Source organism: Ricinus communis, chromosome 9 (genome assembly GCF_019578655.1).
Source record: "Ricinus communis isolate WT05 ecotype wild-type chromosome 9, ASM1957865v1, whole genome shotgun sequence".
NCBI lineage: Eukaryota > Viridiplantae > Streptophyta > Magnoliopsida > Malpighiales > Euphorbiaceae > Ricinus > Ricinus communis.
Genome location: NC_063264.1, coordinates 19,453,673 through 19,467,399, shown reverse-complemented (window position 1 = coordinate 19,467,399; position 13,727 = coordinate 19,453,673). Strand labels below are relative to the sequence as shown.

The 13,727-nt window shown below is 36.5% G+C and overlaps 1 pseudogene; it reads left to right on the top strand.

Moving 5' to 3' along the window:
* Window positions 1-12,477: 12,477 nt before the first annotated feature.
* On the top strand, window positions 12,478-13,315 carry LOC125371067 (annotated as a pseudogene).
* Window positions 13,316-13,727: the final 412 nt, after the last annotated feature.

Sequence of the window (13,727 nt, the reverse complement as noted above, 5' to 3'; positions counted from 1 at the left end):
CCCTCTATTTGCCTTATCATTATACCAACTGGGACAAACCCTCTCGATTTGATTCCTGTCTTCTTTTACGTTTGCCTATGCTCCTTATTCCTTAGTTCTCTTCAAGTTATGTCTTGGACTTCGGTTCAGTTACTTTCTATCGATGGTGATTTCCTTGACCGATTTGCTGCACACCTTTTCGTTGCTCTTGGCCTTTACGGTCTTCAATGCTCAATGTCATAAGCAATTGAGCTAGCATCTTCTTCCGATGTTCGATTTAAAGCTTATTTTGGCTCGTCAACGCTTAACGCCTTTTAGTCAATTTGTCCCTGCCTTCTCTAAAATCGATTGGGATACCAAATACCTCAAACTCATAATAAAAGTGAAATGGAATGTTTCTCAATCCTCGTAGGAAGAGGAAAAAGTCAGACTCTTTCTTCAGCTTCTCTTATTTTGTGGCTTGACGCTGCTTAATTTAACTTCATGCCTTTCTTTGCGCTTAGCACTATATTCTTTGGAATCTTGCCGATTATGAAAAAGTCTTTTTCTTCTCTTTTTATTCTTGTTCTGCTGCCCTCAGTTGGAAATCAAGGACTTTCAGAGTTTGGTTTGTTCTCCCTTTTCAAAAGAAGATCGGACTAAATTACATCTACCCTCTCCTTTCAATCGAGTCACTTCATCCTTCATCTTGGATCTAGATAGCCTTTTCTCGGTACTCAATCGTTGGATTTTTTTGGTTGGTTAATGCCTTTAGCTATGAACCACAATGTCTTCTTTTTTTGATGTTAGATCAAGATAGCTTTTGAGTTGTTCATTGCATTGCCTTAGTAAGGCTTCAAGGTTATCTGTCTATTGAGCTCCATTCTCCAAGAAAACAAGAGTGTGTGGAACTTCTTTTTTAAAATATCTTTGATTATTTAATCCTCTGGAAACTCAGAAACTACTCTTCCAATTTATGAAGAACAGTGGTTTGCGTTTTCTCTTTTTTAGCTTTTGAAAGTACAATCCTTTTCTCTATACTAGAAGGATTTCTTTTGCTGGTCTTACTGGTAAAGAAAAGACTGCCAAAAGGCTCATTCAAGAGTGTATGGCATATGCTTTCAAAAACCGAAACATATTATTACACTTAGTGACATTCTCTTTAGTTCTCAGGCTTTTTTCCCTTAATTTCATTAAGCTTCGCTTTCTATTTCCACAATAGCCCCTACATGTACTAATGGAACCCTGCACTAGGATCTTGAATTGAAAAGGACCTAAACATACGACTCCAACAGCTGGTTCTTTATTCATTGTAAACCATAATGCCGGATAGTTGAAAGTTGCGATTACAGCCAGGTGTCCTCCTTTCTCCATCCTTGTGCACGAGCTTGAGGCAATTCGAATAGGAGTGGGAGAGGCCTGTATCTTGAGAATGAGCTAAACAACTTCTATGCCCATCTTTCATATAGCGAGGCAAACCGAACACCCATTGCTTTCTCTCTTTACTTGTGAAAGCTGCTAAGGGCAAACTGAACCGACCTGTAGTTCGTTAGTCAAAATTCTCCGATCTTGCCTTTACGATCTATAATAGTAATAGCCTTTTATTATATTTTTTTAATAGTAGCATTCCCTTATAATCTTAATATGCAATATATCTTGTAAATATAGATTACATTTAAACCTCTATCTTCTGCTTCTTTTAGGGCTTAAGAAGCCTTTTAGTTAGAGAGTTAGAGAAACTAATGTTATAAGTAGTCGACTAATTAACGTATGTAAGGGGTATAGAGGATAGATAGTGATGTGAATCCAAGTTCAAAGCTTAAAGAGATCCAAGATCCATTAATAGTTCAAGAAGGCCCAATCACAAGGTCCAAATCCAAGAAGCTTCAACAAGCCATATTGGGTTTAATTAGGGACATTTGGAAAGTCCAAAAATTTCAACCCAATAAGGCATCCATGGAGGCCCAAGGAATAATATTTAACTTGTTTTTGTGTTAATAACAATTAGGGTTACATGTAGCCACCATATACAAATTAATAGGGTAATTAATACCAAGTAATGGCTATCAATGTGGGTAGTGGTTATTAAGAGCCACCATATATAAGTTAATGGGGTAATTAATACCAAGTAATGGCTATTAGTGTGGGTAGTGGTTACTAACGCCATTAAGAGTAAAAGTGATCCTATGTGTGTGAGTCTATTTTAGTAGTGTGTGCATGGACTTGTACTCTATATAAACAAGTCATTTTCTTTCTTTTGGGGCATAATTGAATTTGATATATGAAATTTTGTTTTGAGTTTTATTATGAGGAATTTTGTCTTTAATTTCTTGCTTGAACTTTATGAGTTATCAAGCTTTATTCTAGCTTGTGGTGTCAAAATCTAAATCTTTATTTTCTTGTTATTTATCAAACTTTCTTGTTTGTGGCATAAGAGGAAATTCAAAGTCTATCTTAGTATCTTTATCCTTGTTGGTAAAGGGGTTAAGTAGCATCCATCTTCTTACTTCAATCTTTGAACGATCTGAATTTGTGGATTAAATTGGTAGTTTCTAGTTTTCTTCTAATTCAACTTATTATAGTATTTTTGCTATTGGGGAGTTAATTGATGAAACCTACAATTCACATCATAAGTGGTATCAGAGCATTGGCTCAAGATTGAGGTTTGCGTATCCAATACTATCTTTTAATTCTCAATATCTTGTGTTCATATTATATTTTGCACCTTTTGCCATCTATTGTTCTTGTTATTATTATTATTTTTATCTTTATTCTTCTTATCTCAAGATTTTGTTTGCATATATCAAAAAACAATTCGTCCTAAAAAAAAAATTTGTTATCTTTGATATTCTTGTGTTAGATCTCAGATTACATAAAAAAAATTGACTCTTCATATTCCATTGAGATCTATCTTTATAATTCTATATCTTTGTATTCTTTGATGATCTATCTTTGTTTTTCATTTCTATTAGCCTATTTGCTACAAATTGTTCATTTCTTTAAGCCTACCTTATTATTTTCTTGTTAGCCTACCTTATTTTTTTTTATCATTGATTACTACATTCTTGAAATTTTGTTTGATTGAGAAACTTAGTTCATCTAAGAAATCAAAAGCCAAATTTGAGAGGTAAAAGGCAAGAGTGTGAGATCATTAGAAAAAAAAAAGCCAAAATTGAGTGTAAACACGAGTGGTATACATCAATTTTGAGTGAAACACGTGAGGGAGTGTTGTGAGATTGTTTCTTTCTATTTTTTTTTGGTTAAAATTTTAGGTTTTACCATCATGTCAAAAGACACAAGTTCTTCTTCTACAAATGATCATGTGATTCAAGCTATGCAACAATAATTCGAAAGAATGTTTAATATGATGGTGGGAGTCAATGAAAAATTGGAGAAGCATGATGGCATCCTTAACCAATTACAAGGAGAGCCTAGACGAAGGAGACATCTACTAATTGACCAAGAGGAATATGAAGGAGAGGATGTTTTGGATGATGATCAAGTCACCTTGGTGGGACAACAAATCAATCCTAGGAGACAAGCTAGGAGAGGACATTCAAATGATGATGTTGATCGCAACCTTGGAAGCATCAAAATGAAGATTCCTTCATTCCAAGGAAGAAATGATCCAGATGTGTACCTTAAATAGGAGCAGAAAGTGGAACTCATCTTCGAATGTCATAATTATTCGGAGGAGATAAAGGTAAAACTTGCTGCTGTTGAGTTTAGTGATTATGCAATTAGGATCAATTTTGCAAGGAAAGACGTAGAAATGGAGAAAGACCCGTGGAGTCTTGGAGGGAAATGAAGTAAATCATGAGAAAGAGGTTTGTTCCAAGCCACTACTATAGAGAGCTTCATCAAAGATTACAAACTCTAAATCAAGGATCCATGAGTGTGGAGGAGTATCACAAAGAAATGGAGAAGGCTATGATTAGAGCAAATGTGGTAGAAGATTGTGAAGCTACCATGGCAAGGTTATTGAGAGGGCTAAACAAAAATATTGCTGATGTTGTTGATTTGCAACATTATGTGGAGATTGAAGATATGGTGAATTTGGCCATGAAAGTGGAAAGGCAATTGAAAAGAAAGAGGTATGATTCTAAACCAAATATGGGTTCTTTTTCTTCTTGGAAAAATTCTTAGGGGAAAAAGGATGATAAACCTTTTACTAAGTCAAAAGTGGAAGAAACTAAACCTAAAATTGACTTGGGTAATAAGGGAAAGGGTGAGAATCAACCAACCCAAACTAGGGCAATCAAATGTTTTAAGTGTTTGGGTCATGGGCACATTGCTAGGGAATGTCCAAATAAGAAAGCTATGATTCTAAGGGATGGCGATATTGAGTCGGAGAGTGAGGGGGATAGTGATAATGATATGCCTTCTTTAGAAGATTGTAGTGATGTTAAATGTGCTAAGGGAGATAATCTTGTTGGTCAAAGAACATTGAGTTTGCAAAATAAACATGATGTCCATAGGGAGCAAAGGGAAAATTTGTTTCATACTCATTGTTTGATTTCTAACAAGTTGTGCAACATGATTGTGGATAGTGGAAGTTGTACCAATGTAGCAAGCACTTTGCTAGTGGAGAAAATGAAGTTGCCTACTACCAAGCACCCAAGACTATACAAGTTGCAATGGCTTAATGAAAGTGGAGTTGTAAAGGTAAATAAGCAAGTTTTAGTTTCTTTTCAAATTGGTAGATATAAGGATGAGGTGTTGTGTGATATGTTGCCAATGTTGGCCGGACATATGTTGTTGGGGAGACCTTGGCAATATGATAGAACGGCTAGTCATGATGGATTCAAAAATATGTATACTTTGACTATGGATGGAAAAAGGTTTAACCTTGGACCATTAACTCCAAAACAGATTTTTGAAGACCAAATGCGCATCAAGCAACAATATGAAGAAATGGGTTCTTCATTGGGAAATTCTTTGGAAAGGGAAACTTTTGAGAGTAAAGAAAAAGGTGAGATGAGTGAACCTAAAAATTCCAATTCTCTTGACTAAAATGGGAAACACATGGTGAGAGAAAATAAGGAAGGTTCACATGAAAGAAAAATGAGTATTTATGCAAAAATGAGTGATGTGAAGGAAGCTATACTTTTGAGGCAACACATGCTTGTACTTATGTACAAGGAGATTTTGCATATTTCTAACGAAATAACTAATTGTTTGCCTAGTGTTGTTGTTGATCTTTTGCAGGTTTATGAAGATTTATTTCCGGAAGAAATTCCAAATGGTTTGCCACCTAAAAGAGGCATTGAGCACCAAATTGATTTCATACCTGGAGCAAGCATTCCAAATAGACCAGCATATAGATGTAATCCGGATGAGACCAAGGAAATTGAAAAGCAAGTGAGTGAGCTTATGGAGAAGGGTTATGTTCGTGAAAGCATGAGTCCATATGCCGTACCCGTCTTGTTAGTGCCTAAGAAAGATGGAACTTGGAGGATGTGTGTTGATTGTCGTGCCATCAACAAAATCACGGTGAAGTATAGACATCCCATTCCTAGGCTAGATGACATGTTGGATGAATTGCATGGTTCATATTTGTTTCAAAAATTGATTTGAAATCTGGTTATCATCAAATTAGAATAAGAGAAGGTGATGAATGGAAAACAGGTTTTAAAACTAAACACAGTTTATATGAGTGGTTAGTAATGCCTTTTGGTTTAACTAATGTACCAAGCACTTTCATGAGATTGATGAATCATGTTTTAAGAGCATTCATAGGCAAATTTTTTGTTGTCTATTTTGATGATATCTTGGTTTATAGCAAAAATTTAGATGAGCATGTACAACATTTGACTTGTGTTTTTGATGTGCTTAGAGAAGAGAAGTTGTATGCTAATCTAAAGAAATGTTGTTTTTGCACTAATGAAATTACTTTTCTTGGATATATTGTAAATGACAAGGGTATTCATGTTGATCAAGAAAAGGTAAAAGTAATTAGAGAATGGCCAACACCCACAAGTGTAAGTGATGTAAGAAGCTTTCATGATTTAGCTAGCTTTTATAGAAGGTTCATTAAGAATTTTTCTACCATAGCTGTACCTTTAACTGAATGCATCAAAAAGAATGTTGGTTTTAAGTGGGGAATTGAACAAGATGAGGCTTTTAACTTGCTAAAAGACAAATTAAGTTCTGCACCCTTGTTATCTTTGCCAAATTTTACTAAACCTTTTGAGATTGAGTGTGATGCAAGTGGCATAGGTATTGGAGGAGTTTTGATGCAAGAAGGCAAGCCCATAGCATTCTTTAGCGAAAAGCTAAGTGGAGCAAGTCTAAACTACCCTAAATATGACAAGGAGTTCTATTCATTAGTGAGGGTTCTAAAGACATGGCAGCATTAACTTGGCTAAAAAGAATTCATAATTCACACTGACCATGAGTCCTTGAAGTATCTCAAAGGACAAGGAAAGCTCAACAAGAGACATGTAAAATGGGTGGAATTCATTAAATCCTTTCCGTACATCATTAAGTACAAGCAAGGGAAAGAAAATGTGGTGGCTGATGCATTGTCAAGAAGGTATGCCTTGATCTCTAAACTTGATGCAAAATTATTAGGATTTGAATACATAAAAGACGTTTATTCTAATGATCCTGATTTTGCTAATGTTTATGGGATATGTGAGAAAGGGGGTTTTGATAAGTTTTATAAGTTTGATGGTTTTCTTTTTCGGGAAAACAAATTGTGTGTGCCATAAAGTTCTTTGAGAGAGTTACTTGTGAGAGAGGCACATAGTGGAGGTTTAATGGGACATTTTGGGATTAAGAAAACTTTGGATGCGTTGGGTAACTATTTCTTTTGGCCACACATGAAAAGGGATGTTGAGAGAATTTATGAGAAATGCATTACTTGCAAACAAGCCAAATCCAAAGCAATGCCTCATGGTTTGTATACACCTCTTCCCATACCAAATGAACCTTGGGTAGACATTTCTATGGACTTTATTTTAGGATTACCTAGGTCCAAGGGAGGGAGAGATTCTATTTTTGTTGTTGTGGACAGGTTTAGCAAAATGGCACATTTTCATTCTATGTCACAAGACGGATGATGCAACCCATATTGCCAATCTATTCTTCAAGGAGATTGTAAGGCTGCATGGAGTGCCAAGGACCATTGTGAGTGATAGGGATGTCAAATTCCTAAGTCACTTTTGGAAGACTGTTTGGGGAAAGATGGGGACAAAGCTTTTGTATTCTACAATTTGTCATCCGCAAACGGACGGATAAACAGAGGTGGTTAATAGGACACTTGTAACACTTTTAAGGGCTGTCATCCAAAGATATCTGAAGAATTGGGAAGAATGTTTGCCACAAGTGGAATTTGCTTACAATAGGAGTGTGCATGGTTCAACAAATTACTCACCTTTCGAAGTTGTGTATGGATTCAATTCATTGACACCATTAGATTTGCTACCATTGCCGTTGGATAAAGCTAATTTAGAGGGGAAACAAAAGGCTAAATTCATCAAGACTTTGCATGAGAAGGTGCGTGCAAATATTGAGAAGAAGACACTTAAATATGAAAAGCAACACAACAAAGGGAGGAAGCAAGTCATTTTTGAGCCCGGAGATTGGGTGTGGGTGCACTTGAGGAAGGAAAGATTTCCTAACCAAAGGAAATCAATTGGTCCTTTTAGAGTGCTTCAATGCATCAACAACAATGCCTACAAGCTAGAACTTCCAAGTGAGTATGGCAATGTTAGTGCTACTTTCAATGTTAGTGACTTGTCTTTGTTTGATGTAGGTGATGAAGAGGATGGAGCTGATTTATGGACAAATCCTTTTGAAGAAAGGGAGAAAGATGTGAATCCAAGTTCAAAGCTTAAAGAGATCCAAGATCCATTAATAGTACAAGAAGGCCCAATCACAAGGTCCAAATCCAAAAAGCTTCAACAAGCCATATTGGGTTTAATTAGGGACATTTGAAAAGTCCAAGAATTTCAACCCAATAAGGCATCCATGGAGGCCCAAGGAATAATATTTAGTTTGTTTTTGTGATAATAACAATTAGGGTTACATGTAGCCACCATATACAAGTTAATGGGGTAATTAATACCAAGTAATAGCTATCAATGTGGGTAGTGGTTATTAAGAGCCACCATATACAAGATAATGGGGTAATTAATACCAAGTAATGGCTATTAGTGTGGGTAGTGGTTACTAAGGCCATTAAGAGTAAAAGTAATCCTATGTGTGTGAGTCTATTTTAGTAGTGTGTGCATGGACTTGTACTCTATATAAACAAGTCATTTTCTTTCTTTTGGGGCATGATTGAATTTGATATATGAAATTTTGTTTGAGTTTTATTATGAGGAATTTTGTCTTTAATTTCTTGCTTGAACTTTGTGACTTATCAAGCTTTATTCTAGCTTGTGGTGCCAAAATCTAAATCTTTGTTTTCTTGTTATTTATCAAACTTTCTTGTTTGTGGCATAAGAGGAATTTCAAAATCTATCTTAGTATCTTTATCCTTGTTGGTAAAGGGGTTAAGTAGCTTCCATCTTCTTACTTCAATCTTTGAACGATCCGAATTTATGGATTAAATTAGTAATTTCTAGTTTTCTTCTAATTCAACTTATCATAGTATTTTTGCTATTGGGTAGTTAATTGATGAAACCTGCAATTCCCATCAGACAGCTCTTATTAATGGCTTATAGACTAGATAGAAGATAAGGAAGCTAGGAAGCGATAGGGATAGTCTTGATTCGGCTATTTCTAGGGCTTTATATAGGGTTTAAAGGTAAAAGTGGAATATACCTCTTAGAGGGAGAAGATGATCATCGAGCTATAGTCTTATTATATTAGTTGCTTTTTAGTCTTCACATGAAAGGTGCTATTAACTATTAAGAAGATAAAAAAGATCAGTACCGGCAAGACTTTCATGTTCTATCCTATTGTTATACTAAGAGCGCATTCTATTATATGAATTGAAAATAGTAAGTAAGACTAATTCGAGTAAGCAATTAAAGCCCTTTTCAACTTCAACTATTTCAAATGAAAGTCTTTACAATTTTGATACTTTTGCTATAAAGCCCAAGGTAGTTTTAATTGTTATAAGCAAGTCCAATGCTATCGGTTAAACATGCCTCTTTCGTCGTCACCCATGGTACTAGTTATATTTGGTTACCCGAAGCTCATGTAGAGAATAGAACTTGAATGAGACCTTCCCAACTTTACTTTCTAAAGCTCCTTATCAAGCCTTATCTTCTCAAGCAAGCCTTATCAAGCCTTACCTTCTTAAGCAAGCCTGAACGACCTTACTGTCTCAGCCTTGACCGACAACTAGCTTTACTTGATAGAATTGCCTTCCATGCCCGGTTCAGTTCGCCCTTAGGTTTCAAATTCCTTGCCTTGCCCTAGCTTTTAGAAAAAGAAGTAAACTACTTCTTAAAAGCCAGGAACTTTTGATATTCTGCCTTAATATTAATAAATCCAACTCCATTGAAGGGGAACGCACATACTACACCCATCAAAGCCATTGGCTAGTTGTCTTATATTGAACAGCTTGAAAATGAAAGGGCCCAATTGCTTGAGATTCTTTTTGAATAGCCAAAAGAGAAACAAAATTAATTGGAAACTGATTACTTACATACTGGTCAAACTCCATTGGTGTTTATGCATTAGAAATCTCATTCCTAAAATTCTCTATATATGTAAAGGGGCACTGGGAACCACTGTAAAAAATGAAGGGATTCAAGTTGGGAGTGCAAAGCAAATTATAAAAGGCTGACGGAACTTCCATTCAAAGAAACTACCAATAGCTGCCTGCATAGGCTTATCCTTTTCTGAAAGGAGATCCATGGTTGTAACAGACTCATAGATTGAATTAGCCCTTGGAAAGGAAGAGGATAATTATAAAGCTTGATCACTTGCGTACGAACTTACTGCATAAAGGAATTCAAAAAGAGCTACTAGACTTTATGAGTTAGAACATTAGAAACCTTACACCATATGAAAGAAAGCAGCCAAAATAGTAGAGAAGATCAAAGACGGGTTTAACGAGAAGAGTCTTTAGCTCATACCGATCTTTGATAAAAGAAGCCAAAAAGAAAATTTAGGTAGAAAGAACAGCTAATGTCAGAGAGATGACTTCTGTTGAACTCCTCCTTTACATTAAGGGAATGAATGCCTTAATGGAATTGAATCCGAAATCCAAATAGATTAGGTTAAGGTAAGCATGAGAACCAATAGCAATCACAACCGTACCTGAGAAGGAAGCCGAAGAGATAATTGCATATCAGATCATACTGAGAAGGGGTTCCCATCCAAGCTATATCGAGTATTTTGTGAAGTGGAAGGGATTGCTCGAAAGGGAAGCTAGTTGGGAGCACGAGCTCACTTTGTGGAACTTCAAGGACTTAATCAAAGCATATAAGGAGGACACAACGAGGGCATCGCCAGAATGAGTGGGAGAAAATGTCATAGCCCGCAAGTTTCCCGCAAGTGCCACACAGTTCGTTGGTAGTCAAGACCAAGTCCGTGACATTTGTCACAAGGCTGGTAAGGAAGAACAACATGAAAAAACAATCTCCTTACCAAAGAAGCACTAGCGTATAGTGCGCTGCAAGGATTGTGCTTGCTACAAAGGAAAGGTAACCGTAATCGTATCATCTCTTACTATTCCACATTTTGGCTTAGGCTCTCTCTAGCTCTTCTACTCGTCTGGCATTCTATTCTTCTTTGTCTAATTATTTCATTTTAAAACATCTTTTTTGTTATTATTCCTTTTTAGTAGGTTGAAAATCTACTTTGTTATTAGCTTAGGTTGGGTTCAATTTCCAGTCTTTGAGCATGGAGTTCATCCTGAGGCTGAGGTACGTAGTGACCTCTCTTGCTAGGCCTTTGTTTGATAAGGATTAGTCAATTTATTAGTCTTAATCCATCGATTGGCCTTACTTTGAGTGATATTCAAAGTATGGTCACTAGTTATATGCTTAACACATGCATCTGAGGTCAAAAGTATCGCTAAGGTTAACTATCTCAATCTACAACTCAATGTGATTGGCTTCATCAGGGCTCAGTCTCTTCCGACTGCCTCATACTACTTATACTTACTCCACTCACTATGTTTTGCTGCCAAATGGACTCTCGGGGGTTTTCCCGTGAATGTAATGCTTAGCAACCCTTGCGCCCCTACCCAGGAGCCAAGCAAGCTTAGCAGGGCGAGTGATGTGGTAACAAATCGAATCCAAAGCACCTCAACGCAAATTGCATAAATAGAAAAGTGGTGCCTATCCGTTCATCAAGTAAAGAAAGGCATCGATACATCAAGGATCAGGTCAATGGGGTATGGAAGGAAATGAAAGTCATATCATCACAAACCCCCCCCCCCCCCCCCTTTTCACTCAAAGCTGAATGAAAGTATTTCCTTTGGCTAGATAGAGTCGAGTGAGGCGAAATTCTCTTTTATAGAAATTCAATTTTTTTGTAGTCTTATTCTTGCTCGTGATTCTTGGGGGTCATGGATGGAAAAATGGGTTCAACTCCCATAACCCCCATGTGGTGAAAAATACTGGTTTAACAACATATGTCTTGCATGCGTTAAGATATAAAACTTATCGTCTACTTTCAGGAAATATTTAGAAGAGAAAACTTATAATAATACAACGCCGCATTCTCTGAAGATTGAAGAAAATGAGTATGAATTCTTTCTATTTATATTCCTGTCTTTTAGAAAGAGTCGTTGAACGATCGGACCATACACATCCATTTCTACATATAAAAGATGTTTTCCAAGGCGCCTCGCCTCTTCATATTGAAGAAATGTCTTCGACGCACTCCGGGGATGGGTATATTTCGGCAACCATAGATCTAAGTAAGTCCTTTTAAGGAACTTTTTCTTCTTTTTAATGACTTTTTTAATCTATTTTCCCCCTTGGACTATGTATGGGGAAAATGTAGGTCTCTATCTTCAACTCGGGCAGCCTGAGCCGCAGCCCTCGCGGACCCCTATAGAAAGAAATGATATAATAAGAATGAGAATTTCTATAACTAATCTAGGACTGCCTGAAAATAGGCAGCATCTTCTAGAGGAGGCAGAAGCACTTTTTCTACTGAAAGAACAAATTCTTGATCGAATGACCGCTTTAGATAATGACACCCTTTTTGGGTTCAACATAGGCAGGCTCTTATTGGGCGTTCCTTTTTGGTCAAAAAATGAGAATTTAGCGGGCAAGAATAAAAATTGTTTAATTCAAGGAACAAAAATTGAAAAGTTAAATAATTTAGCGCATGACTCTCCCTTATTTAGATTGATGATAAGAATAAAAAAGCATTTTTGATTTAGCATTTCCTTACTTCGGAAATTTTCCATTCTCCTATTGATTCTTATGAATATACAAAACTTGTATTTCTCATTCACAAATTTTCCATTGGCTTGATTTGGTTATGCCATTTTCAGATTTGCTCATTCGTATTCCAATCTTCAGTCTTATTTCTTACAACTATCTTTTTGAAGCAGATAGTTCATAGTGCTTATTCTATAGATACTGGAAAATCCACCTCATGTCTCCACTCTATTTTCACTACGAAGATGTATCACGTTAGGATCCGTTGCTCAAATCGAATCATGCCAACATTATGGAAGTTCCTAGATTGTATGGAATAAGAGTAGCACCAAAGGCACCTTATGCTTTCATAATCAAAAGTAGAAAATCGGCTATAGAGATTCCGCGTGGTCAGAAATTCATATACACAGAAAGGGATTCGACAAGAAAGTCGTTTCGATCCAATCCATTTTTGGGGTCAAATAAAAAAAGGATATGTCAGTGACCTAACACGATAAACCACTCCAAGGGCATGCAATGTCTAATTTTTCAGTCAGAATCTCGATAGTAATGTCTCTCTTAGATTCTCCGGTCAAAATATGGGAAAACTCCATTCAATTCTCGATGAGAATGGAGTTTTGCAAATTATCCCCAGAATTAGAAGATCATTTCGAGATCCTTAAACATATTTGAGGGCTCAATATGACTATTCTCACTTCGGCTAACACACAAGATGAGATTTTAAAACTGTGGAGCGGTTTTTTTCAAAATTGAGGGGAAAGTTAGTAAGATGTCGGAGAAGCGAAATATATGAGGATCATAAACATAGATTGCTCACGGCTAAATATGAATTGAGATGAAAGCTTTGTAAATACCTTCTTAGCTATATGCGAGACAAACATCGTTATAAGTTGTCCAAGTTGCAAAAATGGAGTTCCTTTGCACGAGTAATAAACCGATGTATTTTCACAAGTCGCCCTCATTCCGTATATGAACTCTTTCGAATTTCTCGTATCATTTTTCATGGATTAGTATCTCGAAGTCTTTTAATAGGCATAAGGAAATCATCTTGGTAGCAACCACCAAACCAATAGAACAAGGCTTAGCTCTGCACCTAGTCCATAAGCAAGGTAAGTAGGTCCATTACTAGTTGGCTCCGAACTGAAAAAACCTAATGGAGTAAAATCCCTTATCTCGGATCGGAGATGCTAACGGAGATGGGGGACCTCTCTACCGCCCCTATCTATCTCATGTCTTGTATGCTCCCCAGACATAGACTATGTACAAGGTAGTCATCTTGGAAAGATAGAATATCACCGCGTAAACATAATATTAAGTTACGAATGTAACTCCCGGGGGATCGAACACTATTATAAATAAATATAGTAAGGGTAAGGAGGAGCACTGTTGTTCATTGGAGCGCTGGAGTGCAGAGGTTATTCCCATCATTGAAGTCAGAGTGTGGGACTGAGCCCTTCGAATGATAAA